At 40.5% G+C, this 20,461-nt stretch overlaps 1 long non-coding RNA gene and 1 other non-coding gene across 2 annotated transcripts in view; both read left to right on the forward strand.

Moving 5' to 3' along the window:
- Nucleotides 1–9,118: 9,118 nt before the first annotated feature.
- LOC150007886 (uncharacterized) overlaps nt 9,119–20,461 on the forward strand; it is a 30,106-nt gene continuing 18,763 nt past the window's right edge. Inside the window, exons 1-2 of the long non-coding RNA XR_016511857.1 lie at nt 9,119–9,296; nt 13,308–13,363. This is a non-coding gene — a long non-coding RNA (uncharacterized LOC150007886). The remainder of the gene's footprint in view (nt 9,297–13,307; nt 13,364–20,461) is intronic.
- On the forward strand, nt 10,223–10,305 carry TRNAL-UAA (transfer RNA leucine (anticodon UAA)). Its single transcript has one exon. It is a non-coding gene; the product is annotated as a tRNA-Leu (tRNA).

Below are 20,461 nucleotides of genomic sequence, written 5' to 3' on the forward strand. Positions count from 1 at the left end.
GAGTCAGAGTTTTCCTTCTCTGATGTACCCTGACTGGAAGATCGAACCAGCGACACTTAGCTCGCAGGCCGACGCTCAATCCACTGAGCTAAACCAGCCAGGGCTGTGGTACATGTATACAATGGAATACTACTCAGCCACAAGATGGGTCTTGAGACTATCATTCTGAGCAAAGTGATTCAGTCAGAGAAAGCTAAGAATCCTATGACTTCACTCATATGTGGGATATAAAACAGAAACTCATAGACACAGACAACAGGAGGGAAGTTACCAGAGGGAAGGGGGTGGAGGTGGTAGAGGATAAAGGGGACCAAATATATGGTGAGAGAAGATTATCTGACTGAGTGGTGGGCACATGATGCAATATACAGATCATGTATCATAGAAACGTACACTTGAAACCTGTATGATCCTATTAACTAATGTCACCCCAATACGTTTAATAAAAAATAAAATGAAGTAAAAAGGAAGAAAGGAGACAAGTTAGTCAGAAAGCAAGATAAACCTGGACACCCAGAAAAACAGGATAAGATGAAAGGACATGACTGGAGTGGAGCAAAAATTAGGAAGTGGAAGCTGTATACTAAAAGTACATGAAGGTGGTAGGTTTCCTGTATGTCCCCCTCTCTGTATGCTCTCTGGGCATAATTTGGTAAAATTGTGTATTATAGTCTTCAATGGCATAATTTTGTTTGGGCTTAATGTGTTAAGTAGGATGGAAATCTTGGAAAAATTTTTCTAATACTTAAAGGCTTTAAATTCACTTGCATATTCATTTATTTTCCTTTTTTTTTTTTTTTGGTCTAAAAATGACAAAAACATGCCTGTTTTTACAGTTTGATAAAATATAAATTCTACTCCTCTCTTCATCCTATTATTGGAGTATTTTTTTAACAACAGATAAAATGGAGAGCATGATGCTGTTAATTTAACTTAGTCTACTGTTTCTTTGCTTGGTCTACTTTTTTCAGAAGGTATGTACATATAATTTGCAACATTTTCATAGTGTCTTAAAAATAGTTCATACTACAGTTTATACCACAAATTAAAAAGTTTTGGAATTATTGGCACACTGTCTTACAACTGTATCAACCTCCTTAAAGTATATAGCAAAAACAAAATAAAACAAAATGAAAGAAAACATTCATAATTCATATTACCAACTCCTCTGATTTACTTGACAGAAGAAAGAAGCTGTAACTGGCCAAAGACCACACACCTGGCATGGGCTTGGTGGGCAGTATTTGCCTTCTCCCTAGCCGCTCCTGCATTCCACATAGCTATAAAAACCATGAGGTGTGTTTAAGACAACTAAGAAAAGAGGGAAGGAAAAGCAGAAAAATCACTGCTTTCCAGCGCTTGGTAGCATAAAACCAGCTCCCTCACGTATTTTTCAGATTATTGGGTCAAATAAATTAGCCCACCCTGACCTGTGAAATGGCCAAGGACTCTGTCCCTGACACTTCCTTTTCTGTACGTTCTTTGTAGGAGATCTCATCCCTCCCACAGCTTCGCTTCCAAACCTTTGTGGCAAGAAGACTGACCAGTGATGATCCCAGCAGCTCCCTTTAGTTGACCTGACAAGAAGCAAACACATGGTCTCCACCTTACCCAAGGTACTCAGGTGCCATAAGTGCGAATGGACAACCTCCCCGAGCGACTGGCACCCACGCGAGACTCTTTTCCTTCTGCTTGCAAGACTGCTCTTATTCTCACTTTTGAAAAACATCGTTCCTAAGTAGGGGATGTCAGGTAATAATGCTTGGGTCCTGCCCTAGCATACCATGGGATGGCAAGAGATTGCACAGGTATTGTGCCGGGGCGCCCGTCTGCCTGTGACAGGGTATGACACCTGTGAAACTTGCCTGAGTCATTCAGTCCATCATTTATTTCTTTAGCTTGGATTTGTCATCTGAGCTCCAGATTGTTATATTCTGTCTACTTGGCCCCTCTCAGAGAACTCCCCACGGGTTCTTCAAACACATTTTCTGTTCTTCCTCCCTTGGACCTCCTTCAGTTAGTGGCATCATTATCCTGCCAGACCTAGAGGCAAAACATCAGAACAACCTTCATTCGATCCTATACTTTCTCCCTACCACCAAGTGAAATGAGAGGATTGCTGCTGATACTTAGAAGATAAAAAGATGAATATTGGTGAGCTAATGTGTGGTTAATGTCATCCAAAATGCACACCAGATACTTGAGCTGCGAAGGCAGCTACTATTTCCTGTCTGAATTTTCCTAATTGACCCAATAAGGAAGTGTTTCATACACCAGAAATTGTGTCTTGATTTCCATTTAAGTTGATATAATTTTCAATACCGTTGTTCATTCAATAAATGTCTATTAAATACAGGGCTGATATGAATTAATTTTAGTCCGAACTTGCATACTCATTTCTTTACGTGTGTAAATTGCCTGGGACCAGATCCTTGCAAGCTTGTTGTCCCAGCTCAGCAGGCCCCTTCTTCCACAAGTGTCTGGGTTTGGATGATAAATTATGTATGTGGTCACCCAACATATATGATATATAATCTGAGTGCACCTTTTCTTGACATTTTCTAAGTTCACCTGTCCCCTTAATATTGAGCTAAGTTAGTCAGAACCCCCATCCTAGTGACTGCAGGAAAACCCTGCCTTTTGTTACATTGTCCATCTCTCTTCTTGGTGTGAAGCCTGTGGGGACAGAGGATGTGGCCTTTCTTTCTTTACTGCCACTTCCCGAGGCCATATTTCTTACCAGAAATGCAAAGTAAAATACATATTCCTAAGAAAAGAAGAAAAAGTTAAAGTAAAATAACGCAAGGAAGAGAGAAAATTAAGAAAAACTAAAATGTTGAAATAAAAAAGGGTTAAAATAGAAATGTAATGAAAAATGAACTATTATAAGATAAAATAATTATATTTAATTATAAAGTAAAAAAAGTACACTGTGTAAAAATAAAAACATGAACATAAATTAGGAAAAATTCTAAGTTAAACTAAGAATAAATATGACTTCGATAAGATGTAAGAGTAATTCTATTTTAAAAAAATAATAAAAATAAAGACAAAGTCAGTTGTCGACATAAGAGACATTCATGCCTGTAAAAATTTTTATGAGTTTATTTGAGCCAAACTGACGACAATTGCCATGAAGCAAAATTTCAACAGATTGAGAAAATGCTCCAGGAAATGGTAGTTTTACCGCTTATTTTATACATCAGAATCAAAGCAGAAGACAGGAGGTTACATGAAATTCCCTGGTGACAGATTAGGGGGACAGAAGGGAGCAAAGCCAGGAAATCTCCGGGACTGGATAAAAAGTAAAACGAATAGACACATACTTCTTTTACATTTGTGGGAATAGGATAATTAACAGTTAACAATTAACACAATAATAGTAACAATGAGGCGTTTTTTGGTCTCTGCTCTGTGCAGTGAGGGGTCCGGAAAAAAGGAAATTACCCTGACATTCTAAAAGTGTGTTATCTTAGATGCAAGAAGGCAAATAAGCAGGCTGAGTTAAGGTAAAGATGGACCTTTGTCAGGGGAGATGCCGGCCTAGGACATCACTACCTGCCATGAGCACCTGCCGTGACTTGCTTTTAGTTAGAAAGGTTTAATTTCAGACCATTGTGGGTGGTTACTTAGGTCTCTGAGTTTGCAAGGTCACCATGCAGGTCTCCCCTGACCCTGTCAGGTCCAGTATGTGGCTGATTTACTTCCCACAAAGGAAAACAAGATACAGGCAGAATTCTAAAAAGAAACTAACATAGAAATGGGGAAAATTAGATTAAGTGAATTAAATGAGACAATACACGTAAAGTGATACTGAAACACAGCTTCATAAAACAAAATATGTCTTTAATAAAATTGGGAAACGAAAAGAGGGGAGGAATAGAGGAGAAAGTACAGAGCTCTGCTGAAAATAGTTGAAGAGTCCTTGGCAAAACTGCCACTTTGACTTCCCCGTAGTTGAGCTCTGGATTGCTGGGAAAGAAGAGGCACTGGGCCATACAAACTTCGTCCCTTGTTCCCCGGCTCCTTGTCCCACGTCTAGTGAATTGGCCATATTTCTTCATAGTATAATGGAGATAAGAATGGGTTTAAAAGTAACCCAGAGGTTGAAGCTTTTGGCCGTTAGAATGATGCTAGGGAGTGAGAGATTTCTGGTAAAGTGAAAGTGAAGATTCTATCAAGGACAAGACACGCCTTAGGAAAAGGCAGCTTCAGGGTTTCGCCACAATAGTTTATAGATCTAATTATAACAGAAAGACAGCCAGGGCACCCACAGAAGATAGGCCGACTTAGGACAAAGAAGTAAATGATAAGAAATCAGGCCCATAACGGGGATTCAGCCGAGGAAGCAGCCTCCGGGGACTGTGTGGAACCCTTTATTAATTCTTCATACACTGTCTGAGCACCCAATAAAGAATGCAGAAAGCCTGCTGTGAGAACAGGGACTCTAATACCTGGGCACGCCTCAGAATCATCAACTCTGCACTGAGCGCTCAAGAATCTGGAGTTGGGCTCAAGAGTTTGCATTTCCAACAAGTCCCCAGGTGACCCTGATACTCTGAGATCACTGGTTTATATTTAAAGGCATGTTCATTACCTCATAAAACAAGCAGAGGTAAGTGGCTTCTGGTCAGCTGAGGGCCACTAAGGTCTTCACTGAGGCCACTAAGGGCAGAGTCTCTCTCTAGTTTACTGTTGTGACATCTTTAAGGATTAGCTCCTTATCCATAGGCTGGTTCCCTTGTGGTCACAGGACGGCTAACAGCTCTGAAAATTACATTTTCACACCATCTCATTGAACACAGGAAGAAAGAAGGGAGGAGTAGCACAAGCTTTCACTTTCTCAGCCTCTGTTTTTTAATTCAGAAAGAAAAGTGTTCCCAGAACCCCTTGCCTATCTTCCCTTATTTTTCATTGGCCAGCACTGGGTCACACCCCATCCACTCTCCTCCGTATCCTCACCTGGCAAAATAGATGATATGTAAACTATTGGTTTAGACCAATAATGATTAACCCTCTGGGTAAAGGGGAGGAATCTCCTCTTCCTGAAATCAAATTGGGAATGGCTATTGGAAAAGCAACAAATTGGCTACCGCAGGAACTTAACCTCAAGCCAGGCATCCTGCTAGATATTTTACATACTTTCTTCACTTCTCACAACATTTCTCTGAAGTCGGTATGTTATTGCCACTTTATGGATGAGGAAACTCAGACTTGAGGACCATGTTGCCTACATAACTAGGAAAAAAATTAGAATTCGAACTAGGTCTATTGACTCTACAACCAAAACAATACAGGCATACCTCTGAGATAGTGAGAATGTGGAGTTTCTGTTCTAGACCACAATAAAGTGAGTCCTCATCCTTTTGCTGGTGGAGAGTCTTACCTTCAATTTGTAAAAAACGCGACATCTGTGAAGTGCAGTAAAGAAAGCAGAAGCAAAGGAGGTGTGCCTGTACCTTTACACTTTGATGTCCTGCTGCCCCTTGTTGTATCTGTAGTTCAGAAGAATTGTTACTACCATAAGGGCAACCCTTCGTTAAGAACAAAAAGACTAATTTGTTTTATGTTTACCATATAGGATATGTGTGTTCTGTACTTCATAGGATTTGATACAAAAATTAAATGGTGTAAGTACTTAAACAGAAAATTCTGTCACCAAGAATAATATATTCTTAATACTATCACATATCTTAATTTTATTGTAATAAATGAGAGCATGCAGAGTGAGGAGGACATTTCTGAAGTCTTATTTGGAACTTCCTGAGTTTCGTACACTCATATTCATATCTGCAGGTAAGTGTAACTTATATTTACTCACTTCACTTTACAATTATATGTGTGGTGGGAAGGTAGGATTTATGCTGGGCTTTGGGGGAAGAGTTAGGCAGAGAAAAGCAGCGTGAAAGAGGCAGGAGAGGGACAGAAAATGGCTTAGCATCTTCAAGGGACAAAGGATCTCAGTTTATGGGGTTTCACGTTCTACCTTATTCCTTTCTATGTTGCTTGAATTTTATAAAAGTTTTAAACTCAAATTTGTTCTAGTAAAGACATTTTCATTCTGAAAAGATAAAGAAGAGGAAAAGTAAGTGTAAAAGCCCCACGTCAGAGGCTCCGGGGAAAACTGAAAGGGAGTGGATTGGGAAAGTATGGGCAATCCATTCAGGAGTTTGAAAGCAAATTGAAGAAGAAAAGTTAGCAAAGGGGTCAGCAAAATTATTCTTTTTTAAAAGTATATTTTACTGATTATGATGTTACAGTTGTCCCAATTTTTCCTTTAGCCCTACTGCACCCATTAGCCCCCCTTCCCTCCAGTAATACCCCCTGCCCCCCAGTTCATGTCATGGGTTGTGCATGTAACTTATTTGGCTTCACTCTTTCCTCTACTCTTCTTAACTTTCTCCTGTCTATTTTGTTCCTACCAATTATGTTTCTTGATCCCTGCACCATTTCCCCCATTCTCCCCATTTCCTCTCCCAGCTGATAACCCTCCAAATGATCCCCATACCTATGATTCTGTTTCTGTTCTGGTTGTTTGCTTAGTTTGTTTTTGTGTAGAAACAAAACATATGCCTGTAAATACATCATCAAAGCTAGAAAAGCTAACTTAGGCCAGTATATGTATCAGTTACCTATAGTTGCATGAAAGTAACACAAAACGTAGCAGCTTAAAACAATAAATATTTATTATTTCACATAGTTTCCTAGGTCAGGAAATTAGGGTGTGGTGGCCGATCTGGTTCAGAGTCTCTCGTGAGGCTGTAGTCAAGGTGTTCAAGGTGCTGGCCAGGGCTACACTCATCTGAAGGCTTGACTGGGCTGGAGAATCTGTTCCCAAGCTCACTCATGTGGGACCGCAGTTCCTTGCTGGCTGTTCTTCACCATATGATGTCTCAAAGGGCTGCTCATGACATGATAGCTGGTTTCTTCCAGAGTGCATGATCCAAGAGAGAGAGAGAGCAACCCAGATGATAGCCGTAGTGCCTTTTGATGACCTAGACTCCAACGTTGTATACCATCTCTTCCATTTTATATTATTCATTATAAATGAGTCACTAGGTCCAACCCACATGGAAGGGGAAGGGAATTAAGCTCCATCTTTTAAAGGGAGGAGTATCAAAGTATTTATGGACATATTTTTTAAACCACTACAGAACGCATAAAGAATATCATGGCTTAAATAAACACACATACAGAGTGAAGAATAGTTTAGGTAGAGTGACACATTTCCTGTAAAAGTATGTTAAATGCAATTCCAGGACATGAAGCTATTTCAGTGTTTTGAAATCTGTCTTAATATTATTTTCTCTCTAATATTGTCAGTTACAACAAATGTCATCATTCAGTGCATTTCATATTTTGTTCCAACACCTGAGTGTATAGTTGTCATGTCTTGCAGTTGCTTGCACCTTTTGAATACCCTTCCTATGTTTGGGAAATTTCCTCCATTTTGAGGCTTGCCTCCTAGCAACCCTTGCAGCTAGGACCTAAAATTTGTATTCTTTTAGTTAAACAGTCCCATGTAAGATGTGAATTTGGAAAATAGTAGCATGACTCAGAATCCAGTAAAAATGGAGAGGACTCGAGTTGCTGATGGAACCAGATCTTGGGCTTTTCATCACAGGACTCTGCTTTTCCCATGTTGGCTTTATTCTCAGGTAGTAGTCTCTATTAGTACTCTCAGGGCTCCCTTGCAGTATCTCAGTTTATCCATATCAGAAATTTTACTTATTGAATCACTAAAAAGAAAAAAGAATAACAAAACAAAAAAACCTTAGCAGTATAAAACAATAACATTTTTATTCTGCTCATAGATTCTGTGAGTTAGGAATCAGAAAAATATACAGTGTGGACAGCTTGTTTCTACTCCATGCTATATGGGTACTTAACTGGAAATACTTAATGGTTGGGAGTGTCACTTGATAGCCAGGGACGAGAATCAGCTGAAGGCTCATTCACTTATACTTAGACCAGTTAGTACTGACTGTTGGCAGGAGCTGTCAATTTGAACAAGTATAGCTTGGGCTTCTTCACAGTAGGGTGGCTGGGTTCCCAGAAAAAGCATCCCAAGAGAACAAGGCAAAGTATAGTACCTTTTATGACCTAGACTTTGAAGTCACATAGCATTATTTTGGCACAGAGACAAGCCTTGTGATATCAGTGAGGGAGAACACAGACCCCCCCACACACATACAACCTATTGATGGTAGAGTTGTAAAAGTCACAGTGGAAGAAGAGCAATTGGGATGAAAGTTACTGTTATGGTCTCTTTTTAGGGAAAATACAACCTGCCACGCAGAAGACTGACATCTCTTCTCCACTGGTTCAGAATCACCTGTAACTCTGATTAGACTAACTTGTGTTACAGGTCCATCCTTAACAGCAGCCAGAGAAGCTTAATACAATCTTGAGGCTTCATCAGAGTCACTACTAAGGGGTGCCCTGTGATGTGGTTGTGTTTTTCAGAACTGTCATATACCAGGGGCTTGTTGGAGGTTAAATAAAAATATCATTCAAATATTATATTGCCATGCTCCAGAAGATCATGGAGAATTCAACAGATGGATTGGTGGTCCTGCTCTGCAAAGCCCCCCAGGTGGGAGGGCACGCATCTAGGAGACTGCTCCTTGTATTTGAGTGAGTTTGTAATTGGGCTTCTGTTGCCTAAACTCCAAAGTGGAGATGAACTCACACTTCACAGGACTGTTAAGGACATTAAATTAGATAATACATGTAAAGAGTTTAGAGCAATGAGTGTCACAGAGTACTCAATACATATTTTTCTTATGATGATAAGCCCAATTCTATGAAATGAGGCCTCTGACAGTTTGATGCAGTAAGATGGAGATGCTGGGTGGTGAGTGGCGATCCTTGTGTTGTCACCCCATGGGTGCCTCTAGATCCTAGCGGAACCCAAGTTCCTCTTTTGCTCTCACCAGGGCAGGGCAAGGCCAAAGGAACTGCTCCATTTTCTTGTCTGGGTGCTCTGGAATGCAAGGGCAGACACTCAGGAGAGATTACTCTTGAGGGCAGGACACTGGCGCAAGCCTCTGATGCCTCCAAATGTCACGTGACAATGTGAATTGGGGCAATTTCACCAGTTATTATCCCGCGGGCAGTCAATGCTCTTGGTTGGAACTTAAGAGAACCAGGGCAGCAAGCTGTGTGACAGCCTCCACAGGTCGTGACAATATTCCCAGGGATCATAGGACTTCCAGGAGGTGGCAGGTGAACGGCTTTCCTACAGTGTGACCCAGTGGGTGAGGAGCCAGCTAGTGAGGCCCCAGCAGAGTGAGGTGAGTGTGTGCAGAATCCAGAGTGATAGAAGCTCTTGGTCAGAGACACGGGCGTGGCTGCCAGGTCCCGGCTCAGCCTCCAGGCTCCCTGATGCCCCAGAGCACAGAAGCCTTGGCACTGTGGTAGATCGGAGGCTCTAGTGGTGGGGAATGGACTGGACATCCTGGGGAAGGGGTCGCCAGAGCCAACTGAAACTCCTAGGCCCAGTAAGGAAGGAGAGCACTGAAGAGCAGTTAAGATATGAGAACAGAAACATCTATGCGCTGCTGGGTCGGTCGTGGGAACAGCGAGGCGGCCACCGCTCCGCCAGTGAGGTGGTGCAGTGGGCGTGATGGCTGCAGCCAGCAGGGGGCCCACGGGGCCACACCAGCCTGCATTTGCCGTGGCGCAAATTTCCACAAAACCTTTCTTCCCGTGTGACTTGTGACACACACTAAGAAGCAAAACGACCTACGGGCAGGGTTCCAGCAACTCTCCTGGTGCCCATGCAACTCATTTCTTGAAGTTTATCCTATTTCGAGTAAGACCAATAAAACCCCACGCTGTGGGCTCCGTCCCCGCACCGCCGGTCCGGGGCGCCTCCCGAACGGGTTCCTCGGAACCCAGAAGGGAACTAGGGCGTTTGTTTCCCCGCGCCCGCGCACTTCGAAACCGGAAGCATAACCAGTTGGGCCCGGAGCGAGACGCCGAGCGCCGCCGCCGCCACCGAAAGCGCGCCGGCGCGACTGCAGTTGCCCTCGCTGCCGTGGCGGGCCGGGGGCAACAGCGAGCTGCAGCCGCGGGAAACCCGGGCTTGGAGGGAAGGCCGTCCCAGCTCCGGCTGGGAAAAGCGAACAAGTGGCTGCGAGGCATTCCTGCGGGAGGGAGCGACGAGGACGGTGCAATAAAGCTTGTAGGAAGAGCGAAGGCAGTGCCGCTCGTCTGCACCAGGATGGCCGAGTGGTTAAGGCGTTGGACTTAAGATCCAATGGACATATGTCCGCGTGGGTTCGAACCCCACTCCTGGTAGAAGCATTTCACTTTTCCTTTTCAGTGCTTGCTTTATTTATTTATCTATTTTTCAAATATAAATTTCACCCAGCACACCACCCTTCGTACTCAGGAACTCCGTCTTCTGGCTGGGAGCGGTGGAACCCTCACACTGCAGGGCTCCACTTCCTCCGGGCCTTACACCCCGCAGCGGGCAGGCTGGGCGTGGTACACGGGTGGCCGCCCGATTTCCGGCAGGCGCCTTGCCCGGCCCAGTGTGCTCGCACAGCCGGGCAGGGCCGGGCCTCGGGGGCGGCCTGCCCAGCGGGGTTCTGTTCTTTCGCAGCAGGGCTGGAGCCGTGGGCCGGGCGAGGAGGGCGCTTGTGTTGCAATGGCGTAGCGTTTTCCTTTTTTTTTCTTCTCCTTTTTGTTTTTGTTTTTTCCTCCCAAAATTAATTGTATGCATATAATCCTACGAACTCGAGGGCCGAGAGAGTATGCATCAGAGTTCTAAAATGGACTCTTAACTCGCATTTGGCTTATACTTTTGGGGCCTACTTACCTAGTCTTAACAAGCTAACTTAGATGAGATCTTTTGCTTTATCATATCCTTCTCTACAAAATGTGTTATTGGTTTCTTCTGATTAGAAGGATTCTCTAGGTGAATTTAATTTATGTAGCAACATATAAGAATATTATTCAGAGTATGAAAGTTTTAATCATTTAAAAAAATCACAAGGTGACTCAGGAGAAAAAAACTCAGGCTGTGGTGTCAGACTTACCAACTTTCCCAAGTTTACCAGTGTTTTGCAAGTAGGAAAATAATATTTATCTCCACAGAGTGGTTATGAGGCTGTAACACTCTTCTCACAAAAGTAGGTGTTTCATAACCGAGTTCCCTTCCCTTTTTTGGAGCCATTCTTTGTGGGAAGTAGAACAAAACTGTGTATGTAGAAAGAAATCTTACGTTTCTTCTGTAGACCAATTTGCAGTTTTCAGAAACACTTACATTCACAATCTCCTTTGACAGACAAGAGCATACATCCAGACCCATTGTACCTTGGTTGTTGATACAATTTGACATAATTTTCCTTAGTGAATTTTAAAAGTAATATTTTCTCTCACTCACTTATAGAGCTAGAGGGTATTAGTTCTTAAAAACTGATATCTTAAAAATAGAATTTTTACTTTTCCTGTACAAGGAGACCTATTATATTAGACTATATTTTTCAAAATTCTTAAAATATTTTATATTTAAATTTGAATCACTTGTAGGTATACCACCACTGAGCTTAGGATGATTTTGCAAAGATTATTTTAACAATAAGAAATTAAGTGACTACTTTGAATTATAAATTAAGATGGTGGATTTATAAGCATTCTTTTTGTGGGTTTGAACTAGTTGTAAGTTACTCAGACTTGTTTGATAATTTGCTGTTGGACTTCTTAAAACTCTGTAGGGAAACTGTTGCCAGTACATTTCAACAGTGACATCTACTGGTTGGTTTCAGGCAAATTTATTTGTTAAATTCTGTTTGCTTTATTCTATCAAATTTATTTGTTAAATTCTGTTTGCTTTATTCTGACTATAAAAATCGAGATAAATTGTTGTTTCACAGTTACTGTGTTTAAGGCCACATTAAGGCTATGTTAAATCCAGCCAGTAAATTTAATTTCTTTTTTCTTTTAAAATCATTAATGATTAGTCTTCCATTGAAAAGAATCCCAAATCACTGCTACAACTTGCATGAGCTCTTATTTTAATTGTATGAATAAAGCCTTTATCTTATCATATCTATTATCTTTGTTTTTTTTAACATAATATATTTTTTCAAAATCCAAAACTGACTGTGAAGTTGAAGAAGAATAGGGATTTGGATTAGCCATCAGCTATAAAACACAGGAGTCGTGTACAGTTTGAGAAATCCTGAACTAGAAGTCTGCTTTTGAACTTAGTAACAAGTTAGAATTTGGAAATCTTAATTACTCCCTTTGTTTTACATTTTGCTTTCAGAGACAATTGCAGCTACCGTATTTTTCACACTATAAGACACACCTAGGTTTAGAGGAAGAAAACAAGAAAAAAAAAATCTGAACCAAATGGTGTACTCCAATATTTAATAAATATAACAGAATAATATTGCAACCATGTAAAGTGAACAGCAGTCAACAACGGTATTAAGAACCACCATCACTGTCATTAACAAATGAGGAGAGACTTTAAGGTTCAAGTACTCTTCTAGTTTTCTGGGAACCCCAAGAACTCATCATCGCTAGTGTCAGGATTTATGAAGCTCAGTTGCTCACAATCACTGATATCACTTTCTTCACTATCTTTGTACTGAACAGACGCCCTGAGATTCAGCAGTAAAGTGGGACATTTAAGCGTCTCCAAGGGTTTCGAATGGGCCCACTGCTACCTCTTCTTGCAGATATCGCCACTGCTGACAGGTCAGGTGATACACCTCACAGTGCGTTGTGCAATATTTGCTTCGTAAGATGCACAGACATTTCCCCCCCACTTTTTTGGGGGGGAAGTGTGTCTTATGGAGCGAAAAATACGGTAATTAATGAACAACTTGAATGCACATCACACATTTGCTAATTGTTCAAATGAGATAAATGATAATGCCCCAAGTTTTAATGAATCTATTCAGTTACAAAAATGCCATGTAAGAGTCAGGGAGCATGGTTCCTCAAATCTACTCTAGTGCTGGATAGAGGACTATTGTGTACCACCTGGTTTCATTGGGAACCACCTGGTTTCATTTTCGTCGAATAGATTTTGATGTCTCTGAAGCACTAACAGAGTGCCTGGCAGAGAAACAATAATTGCACTGGGTCCTTAATGAAGTAAAATGGAAGCTGTACTTGAATTGTATGGTATTTCTAGAAATAAGCTAACCCTGGGAAGGGCAGTACCTCCTCCATCGTCAAGGACCCAGATGCCAGAGCAGCAAGAATATGGTAAACAAGAAAATATAGTTAATATAGGCATTCTCACACTTTTCCTTCTCCTCCTCTTCTTTCTTCTCAAGTAGGCTGGACCTCATCTAATTAGGAGAGTCAAGATTCAGAAGCCCAAAGAAGCAAACATGTAAGTAGTTTTTGGGTCATTTCTATCTGGGATCTGGGTAGGTTACACATTCACTTCTCAAATTTATCTTTGGGTTTAGGTTTTATTTTCAGCCATTTTATTCATTACTATAGCAGTGAGGCTAGCAGTCACTGAATAAGGTAACTTTTTAATTGTATTGAAAAGATGGATTATTAAGAGTGTTGAATATTTGTCTCAGTTCTACAATCTCCTTTATATGCTTTGAAACACACAGCATAGCTCCTGAGAGGTAGGACAGAACTGTGATTAGGAGTCAGCCAGCCCAAGTTTGAATCCCATCTCCAACCCTTACTAGCTCTATTGACTTTGTACTGGATATTTGGCTTCTCCAAGTCTTTGTGTTTTCAACTCTAAAATGGGTGTGATAAAAATGCTTATAAAACAATTTGTTGTGAAGATTAAGTGTGATGTTGATAAAGTGCTTACAAAGTGCTTGGTATAGAGAATGATCAATAAATTAATGTATTTGTTATACTTTAGTGATTCTTATCAAGTATACCTATGAGACCAGTTTTGCTACAAAGATGAAGTGAATAGGGCCTTTATTCTGCTACTGGGTATACATTGTACTTACCATAGAAATTGTAAAAAGTGAGATTGTTGGCAAAAGATACAATTTTATTTTTTTATTTTTTCCTGCCCTGCCCACCTCCCCGCTCTCCCACAGTCAATCCCCACCCCATTGTTCATGTCCATGCAAAAGGTACAAAGACGTGATATTTGGGAGAGAGGCATAGATTATGTTCTTCTGATTTGTTCATTAAACTTCTTTTCCATTTAAGTCTTTAAGTGCCTAATTTTCCATTATAAAAAAAATCTTCTCTTAAACAGAATTCTGGGTAATTCCTTGAGTTGTTGTTATGTTTAAAAAAAAAAAAAAAAAAAAAAAGCACAGAGTTCTAAAGTCCAGCTTCTCAAATTCACAATCAGTGAACTTGCTGCTTTCCCTTGAGTGTCACACCCAGTGGGTTAGTCACAAGCAACTCTGTTAAGGATGTTGTTCACATTTTTTAAACACTAGCAATTCTGACCCACCCAGTTTAGCTTCAATTTTAGGTACAATCAGACTTAAATTGTTTTTATTCCACATAAGAAAAACAAGATATGCCAAATAATTTATAATACTTTTAAGTGTGGCAAAGTGGTTCATAGAGTATAGACTGGCACTGAAGTCTATTATGCAGGAGAGCTGTGATTCACTGTGATGCCTAATTCTTTGAGAACATTAAAAAGGACAACATGTAAAAGTATACATGGAACCACAATGAAATTTTAAAGTGGCCTAATGAATTGAAATGACCTCAGAAATGTACTAATTGAATCAATCAGTCCACTTCTTTAATGCTGACTTAAGTCTTCTAAGAATAGTCCTCAGACTAAAGTGAGATAGGGATGAACTTGCATTAATTCTGGGTGGAGAAGACCCTGGGTGGATCTGGCGTGAGAGGATCCTCCCACTGGGTTTCATTGATCTGTTTCCATATCTCAGTACCATAAGCCAGGCTCATGTCTGCTAATAGAACACACAGCTATTGCTGCCCATGTTTTCAAAATGTCTAAGAAAGTCTTGTAGAGAAATACCAGTACTGAAAGCTGGGAAACCTTTAGTTCCAACTGAGCAATTTATTCATGCAGTGAGTATTTTTTTAAGTGACCAACATGGGCAATGCTGTGCTGGTTGGTAGGATATAACAATGTGTAGGAAAGACAAGATGCCATCTGCATAGATCTTACATGTTATTAGGGAATCCTGAGATTAAACAACTAATCACGGCAGTAACTTTTTCATAGTTGTAGTTTCCTCCTACAACTGCAGGACACAGTTCCGAGAGGAGAGGAGAAGCAGAGTGGATAGGATGTGAATGGAGAATGGTCAGTTGCCATCTGCCCATCACCAGGAGAGAGCCTGAATTCATCCCACTGAGAGAGAGAAAGAGGGAAAGAGGGAGGCAGTGGGAAAGGAAGGAAAGGAGAGAGGAAGGGGAAAGAAGAGATCGGGAGAGAAAAGAGAAAGAAAGAGAGAAGGAAGGCAGGAAGAAAGGAAGGAAGGAAGGAAGGGAGGAGGGAAGGAAGGAGGGAAGGAAAGGAAAGGAAGGAAGGAGGTCTTCAAAAAGTGACTTGAAGTCTTGGATCCAGTTGTTCTGGATTCAGCACCACACTTGTGTTTCCAAGTTGTGACAGTAAATTCCTTTCTTGTGTGTGAATGCACGCAAGTTTGTGTTGGCTTCTTGCTATTTGAGGCTACAGGTGTCCTCGCTAACATGGCGTTTAAGTATTGGTGTAAAGTTGAGTATCTTCTTGAATATCAATGGAGACAAAATTGTGATGTTTCAAGAGGGAACAGGTAATGGCCATGATATTTAATCATGGGCTTGTTGCATGCTAGAATTGGGAAGGATTTAGTTACACATAGCTTCCAATAAGGCAGAAGTAACCCACTGACCCCTCCTGGCCAAAGTAAACTGTGGTCCTTAGTTGTAATGGCATGGGACCTGGGGACATTCTGGATGAACGTGGGGAACTTTTGGCTTGTCATAATAATTTGTGGGGTCTACTACCATTAGGGAGGGCATGCTGCAGGGTATGAGAGTCCCATACAATAAAGAACTATCCTTCATCCTGCAAGATTTGGGAATGTCCAACAAGATACTCCTGTAGGTTCAAAGCCTGTTTCTCTGAACCCACAACCTAACTTCATTTTTCATATTAAACAAAATGTTTTTGCAAGCTTTCAACATGCAGTGCATTTTCCAAGTACACAACTACTATGTAATCAAGGGAAAATTGTACTTTGTTTTATTCAGAATTTCATCAAGTTAGTTTATGTGTTGGAAAACTTGCACTAAAAGCACTGGTAATATTGGAGTCATTGGTTCAACACACCTGCATCTGCATACATTTGTAGCTGTTGTGTTCCTGATGATTGGCTGTGCTCTGTCTTCTATAGCTGTGCTCTCGCACTTACAGGCTGAGATGTGATGCAGAGCCAGAAATCTTCAACCTCCTCAGTCATCAGGTAGGCTCGAGTAGGCTTGTTCGTTCCTTTGCTGAGATAGGCACAGCGTGGCTGCTCGTGCCACTTCTTGGAAGAACTGCTTCCCAAATCCTGCTGAGGCCAAGTGGGCAGGATCACATCACCCCAGCCTCCTCGCCACAGTTGACTAGGCCAGGTATGGGTGGCTGAATCAACAGGGCCAATTACATTCTTTCCCAACAATTTGGATTATAAATTTACTGCGAGAATACGTAAGGTTGTTTTCTGCTATGTGCACAGAGAAGCAAGACAATCTGATGTGCGGAGAGAGAAAAGGATGGAACAAGTACCTGGATAAAAACAGAGATGAGTAGCCAAGTGGCCCAAAAGAGAAAAAAAGACATTAGTAAGCAGCTGCTTCGGTCCCCAGTGGATTTCCTAATTCAGGTTCCAGACTTCGGGAAGCCTGGCTGAGGACTCTGCTGCTTGGACTTGTGATGGAATGACCCCGGCACAGAAGATTGCCTTTGACCTGGCCGTATCAGTGCACTGACTCCTTAAACAAGAGTCAAGTGGAGGAAGTCCTGAGCTACGCTCCAGTTCAGATTTCTCCTCTAACACTCTGCTGATTTGTGTGTCTCATTTGAACTTATGTAATTGATTTTCTATAACTTTTATTTGAAATAATTGAAAACTTTCTGAAAAGTCGAGAAATCGTATATCCTTTACTCAGATTCCCAAATTGTTAGGATTTACTACATTTGTTTAACCTCTCTTTACCTACTACTGTCTCTCTGATTTTCTAAATCATTGAAGAGTAAGTTATAGATATGATGCCCCATTACTCCCACATGTTTCCTAAAGCACAAGGATACTTTCCTACATTACTATGGTATAATTATCAAAATTAGGACATTGATATTAATATACTTTAATATTACCATCCAATTCCCTGTCTTCAGTATTGTCCTTATACATGCCTTTTCCTTATGGGTCCATGTCTCCAGTCTAGGCTCTTCAATAGTCTCTCAGTCTTTTCTTCACCTTTGTGACCATGACCCTTTTGAAGGTACAGATCAGTTATTTTGATAGAAGATCCCTCAACTTACATTTGTCTTGTATTTCCTCATTATTATGTCCAGGCTATTAAATTTTGACGGGAATACCACAAATGCAATGCCACGTTCTTCATATCAAGAGGCGTATGATATCAGTTTGTCCTGTTTTAATGGTGTTGACTTTTACAACTTAGATAAGGTTATATTGGATAGGTTTCTCCACTGTTAAATACCGAGTATTTTATATTTCCACCAACTAATATTAGTCTCCATTGATGATTTCTGTCTGAAATAATTATTGCTATGGTTTTTGCCAACTGGAGGTTTTTTTCAATGTTCACCATTTTTCCTATGTTTTTAGTTGGTGTTCTACTGTAAGTGGGACTTTTATCTTCCCCCTCACATATTAATTCATTTACTTATTTATATCAATATAGACTTGTGGATTCATAATTTATTCAATTAATTATAATCTAAATAATCACTAACTAAATTTTGGCTGTTGAAATTTTCCCATACTTGTCTTGTGGTAGCTCCTTGAACTAGTCAGCTCTTCTTCTTGACTGTCATCATGCCAGCCACGTGGGCCCAGTCCACTTGCTCTAGTCATGCTGACCTGACACCCGCCCTAAACTCTGGGCCATACCCATATCCCAAGTAGTTAAGAATCTAAATGATGAACTTGAAATAGCTGTTTTAACTGTCTTTATTTCAGCTGTTCTTTTAGTTTATTCAGATCACTTTGGATTTTGATTCTGTTATCTAAATATTCATTGTACCTCCTACTTTTGATTTACCCAAGCAGTTCATACATTTCTATTCAAGTTGTTGATAAAATCTTGAACATAGCATGGGGAGACTTTCCTGTTATTAGAGATATTCTTTCCAGGTGGAATTGGTACATTAATATACAGTCTTTGTATGTCATTGTTCAACCAGCTCCAAGCTTACTTTTAAGGACTACCTAGTTTGGATTTATTTGTTGTGGCCACAAGCTATCTTGAGATATGTTTTCTAACAGAGTGCCAAAGTTAAAATGCATTCTATCTGTGCATAGTAAAGTGACCTTACAAAATATATAATAAAATTATGTTAGTTTGACCTAAGATGTTATTAATGAATCCATACTGGCTTCTACTGTTCATTGCTTTCTTATCAGAGGGGTTAAGTCACTTGCTCAAAGTATGACTACTAAGTGCAGTAGTGGAATTTGAACCCAGGCCTGTATATCTCTAATATCTTGTTCTTTCACAACACCTCCATCAGTTTACATGGGGACAGGGAAAGGACTTTCTCTTTCTGATTTAACATTTTGCTACTTTAATGATTATTGTCAGAGGGCAAGTTCTGGCCCACAAGTATACCCATGGGCAAGACAAAGGTTAACCTGGTAGGGTCCAGGAGTTACCCCTGCCTCACGTGCCTGAGTGTACAAAGGTAACCATTCGTCACAGTTTCTTGAACCCACTCCCAGGATGTCTTACCGAATGGCCCATTTGATGTATGCATTGAAACCTAACTTAGAAAATCAGGTGTGAGTCCCTTTAATTAAAAGCAAAGTATTTCTAAAACACAATAATGAAATTAAATTATTGGTATATGTGAAATATTTACCCAATATTATTTTATCTCTTAGAATATTAATATTTTAAGTATTATGGGTTTCTCTGTAGCTCTTTAGTTCAAGGAAAGTTACAAATTTTTGTTGTTCTCTTCTTTTTGAACACTTCATCTAAAGCTCACTACAGCTTAGAAATGCCACAAAAGCTACAACAGATACAACGGTGGCTTTACTAGACATAAAAAAAGAAGAGGAAGCAACCAGAGAGCTCCATAAGTACTAGGAGTAGCCCATCGGGACTGTTCTGCTGGTTTGGTAGAATTTTGTGTGCAAAGATCACATTGTCGAGGTTGTGGTGACATTGTAGAGGTTAAGAGCAGAGGAAGAGGAAAGATTCTGAACAAAGGGACATTTAGGTTGACTGTCCAGGAGAAAAATCCCCAAGGAAGAGTCTGTAAACTCGAGAGATGTGGTGGGAGTCCTCCTTGAAATACTTAGAGATGAAGGGCACAAACTAATAGAGGCACTTCTGTGGGAAACAATCCCAAGCTGGCAGGAGCTCAGACTGGTCCACCCACTAGGACTCGGCCACTTAACAGCTCTCTGAGCTTCTGGGGTAAGAGGTCCCTGCCCACCACCTCTCCGGAAAATGGCTGTGGGCCCCTAAGTTTTTGTGTGTTCAGGGTGACTACCCACCTTCAGACTTCCATGAAGACTGAAATAAAATGTTCTTCGGGTTGGTTTCTTTATCTTCAGCCAATGGTAGTCTCACCTGATGTTAGTACAAATTAGAATAAATATTAGTATTACTATAAGAAATACAAGAAAGAAGTCACTGACCATCACCCATACTAACACTTTAGCTTTTTCTTTTTAACACATGTCCTCTCAATCCTGCTCTGAAACACTGACATATAGTTTAAAAGAATGGTCAAATTTTCAATGTATCTACAGAATATTGACCTAGGAAAAACAAAACATTCAGATGCTTAATTTTTTTTTTTTTTTTTTTTGCTTCTAAGTGAAATTACAATAAACTAATATTAAGCTGCCAGGCAAAGCAATCAGCAGCCTCTCCATGTTAAAAAAAAATTTTTTTTTAGAGCATTAAAGAAGCAAGAGAGTTTCTGAAATTGAAAGATCTGGTTCCATTAATACGTCCCTCCTCTCTGCAATTCCCTATTCTCTGCTTCCCTAAGGACCCTGAAATAAATGAGATTAAAGCACAGCAGAAAGGCTAGAGATATAAAATAGGAGTCATCAACCAATGGGTGACAATGAAAGCGAAGGGTTGAGTACAATTATGTAAGAATAAGGGGATGAGTGAGAAGAGGATCTCGAATGGAGTACTGCAAGAAGTTCATCTTCATGTGATAGGCAGAGAAAGAGAACCCTCCTAACACAGACTCTGAAGGAGTGGTCAGAGCTTCTGAACAAAATTCAACATCATCAATGCCTTTTCTTGATCAACTGGAAATAAGTTA

The sequence above is a fragment of the Furipterus horrens genome, unplaced genomic scaffold (assembly GCF_987537825.1).
Source record: "Furipterus horrens unplaced genomic scaffold, mFurHor1.1.pri manual_scaffold_6, whole genome shotgun sequence".
NCBI lineage: Eukaryota > Metazoa > Chordata > Mammalia > Chiroptera > Furipteridae > Furipterus > Furipterus horrens.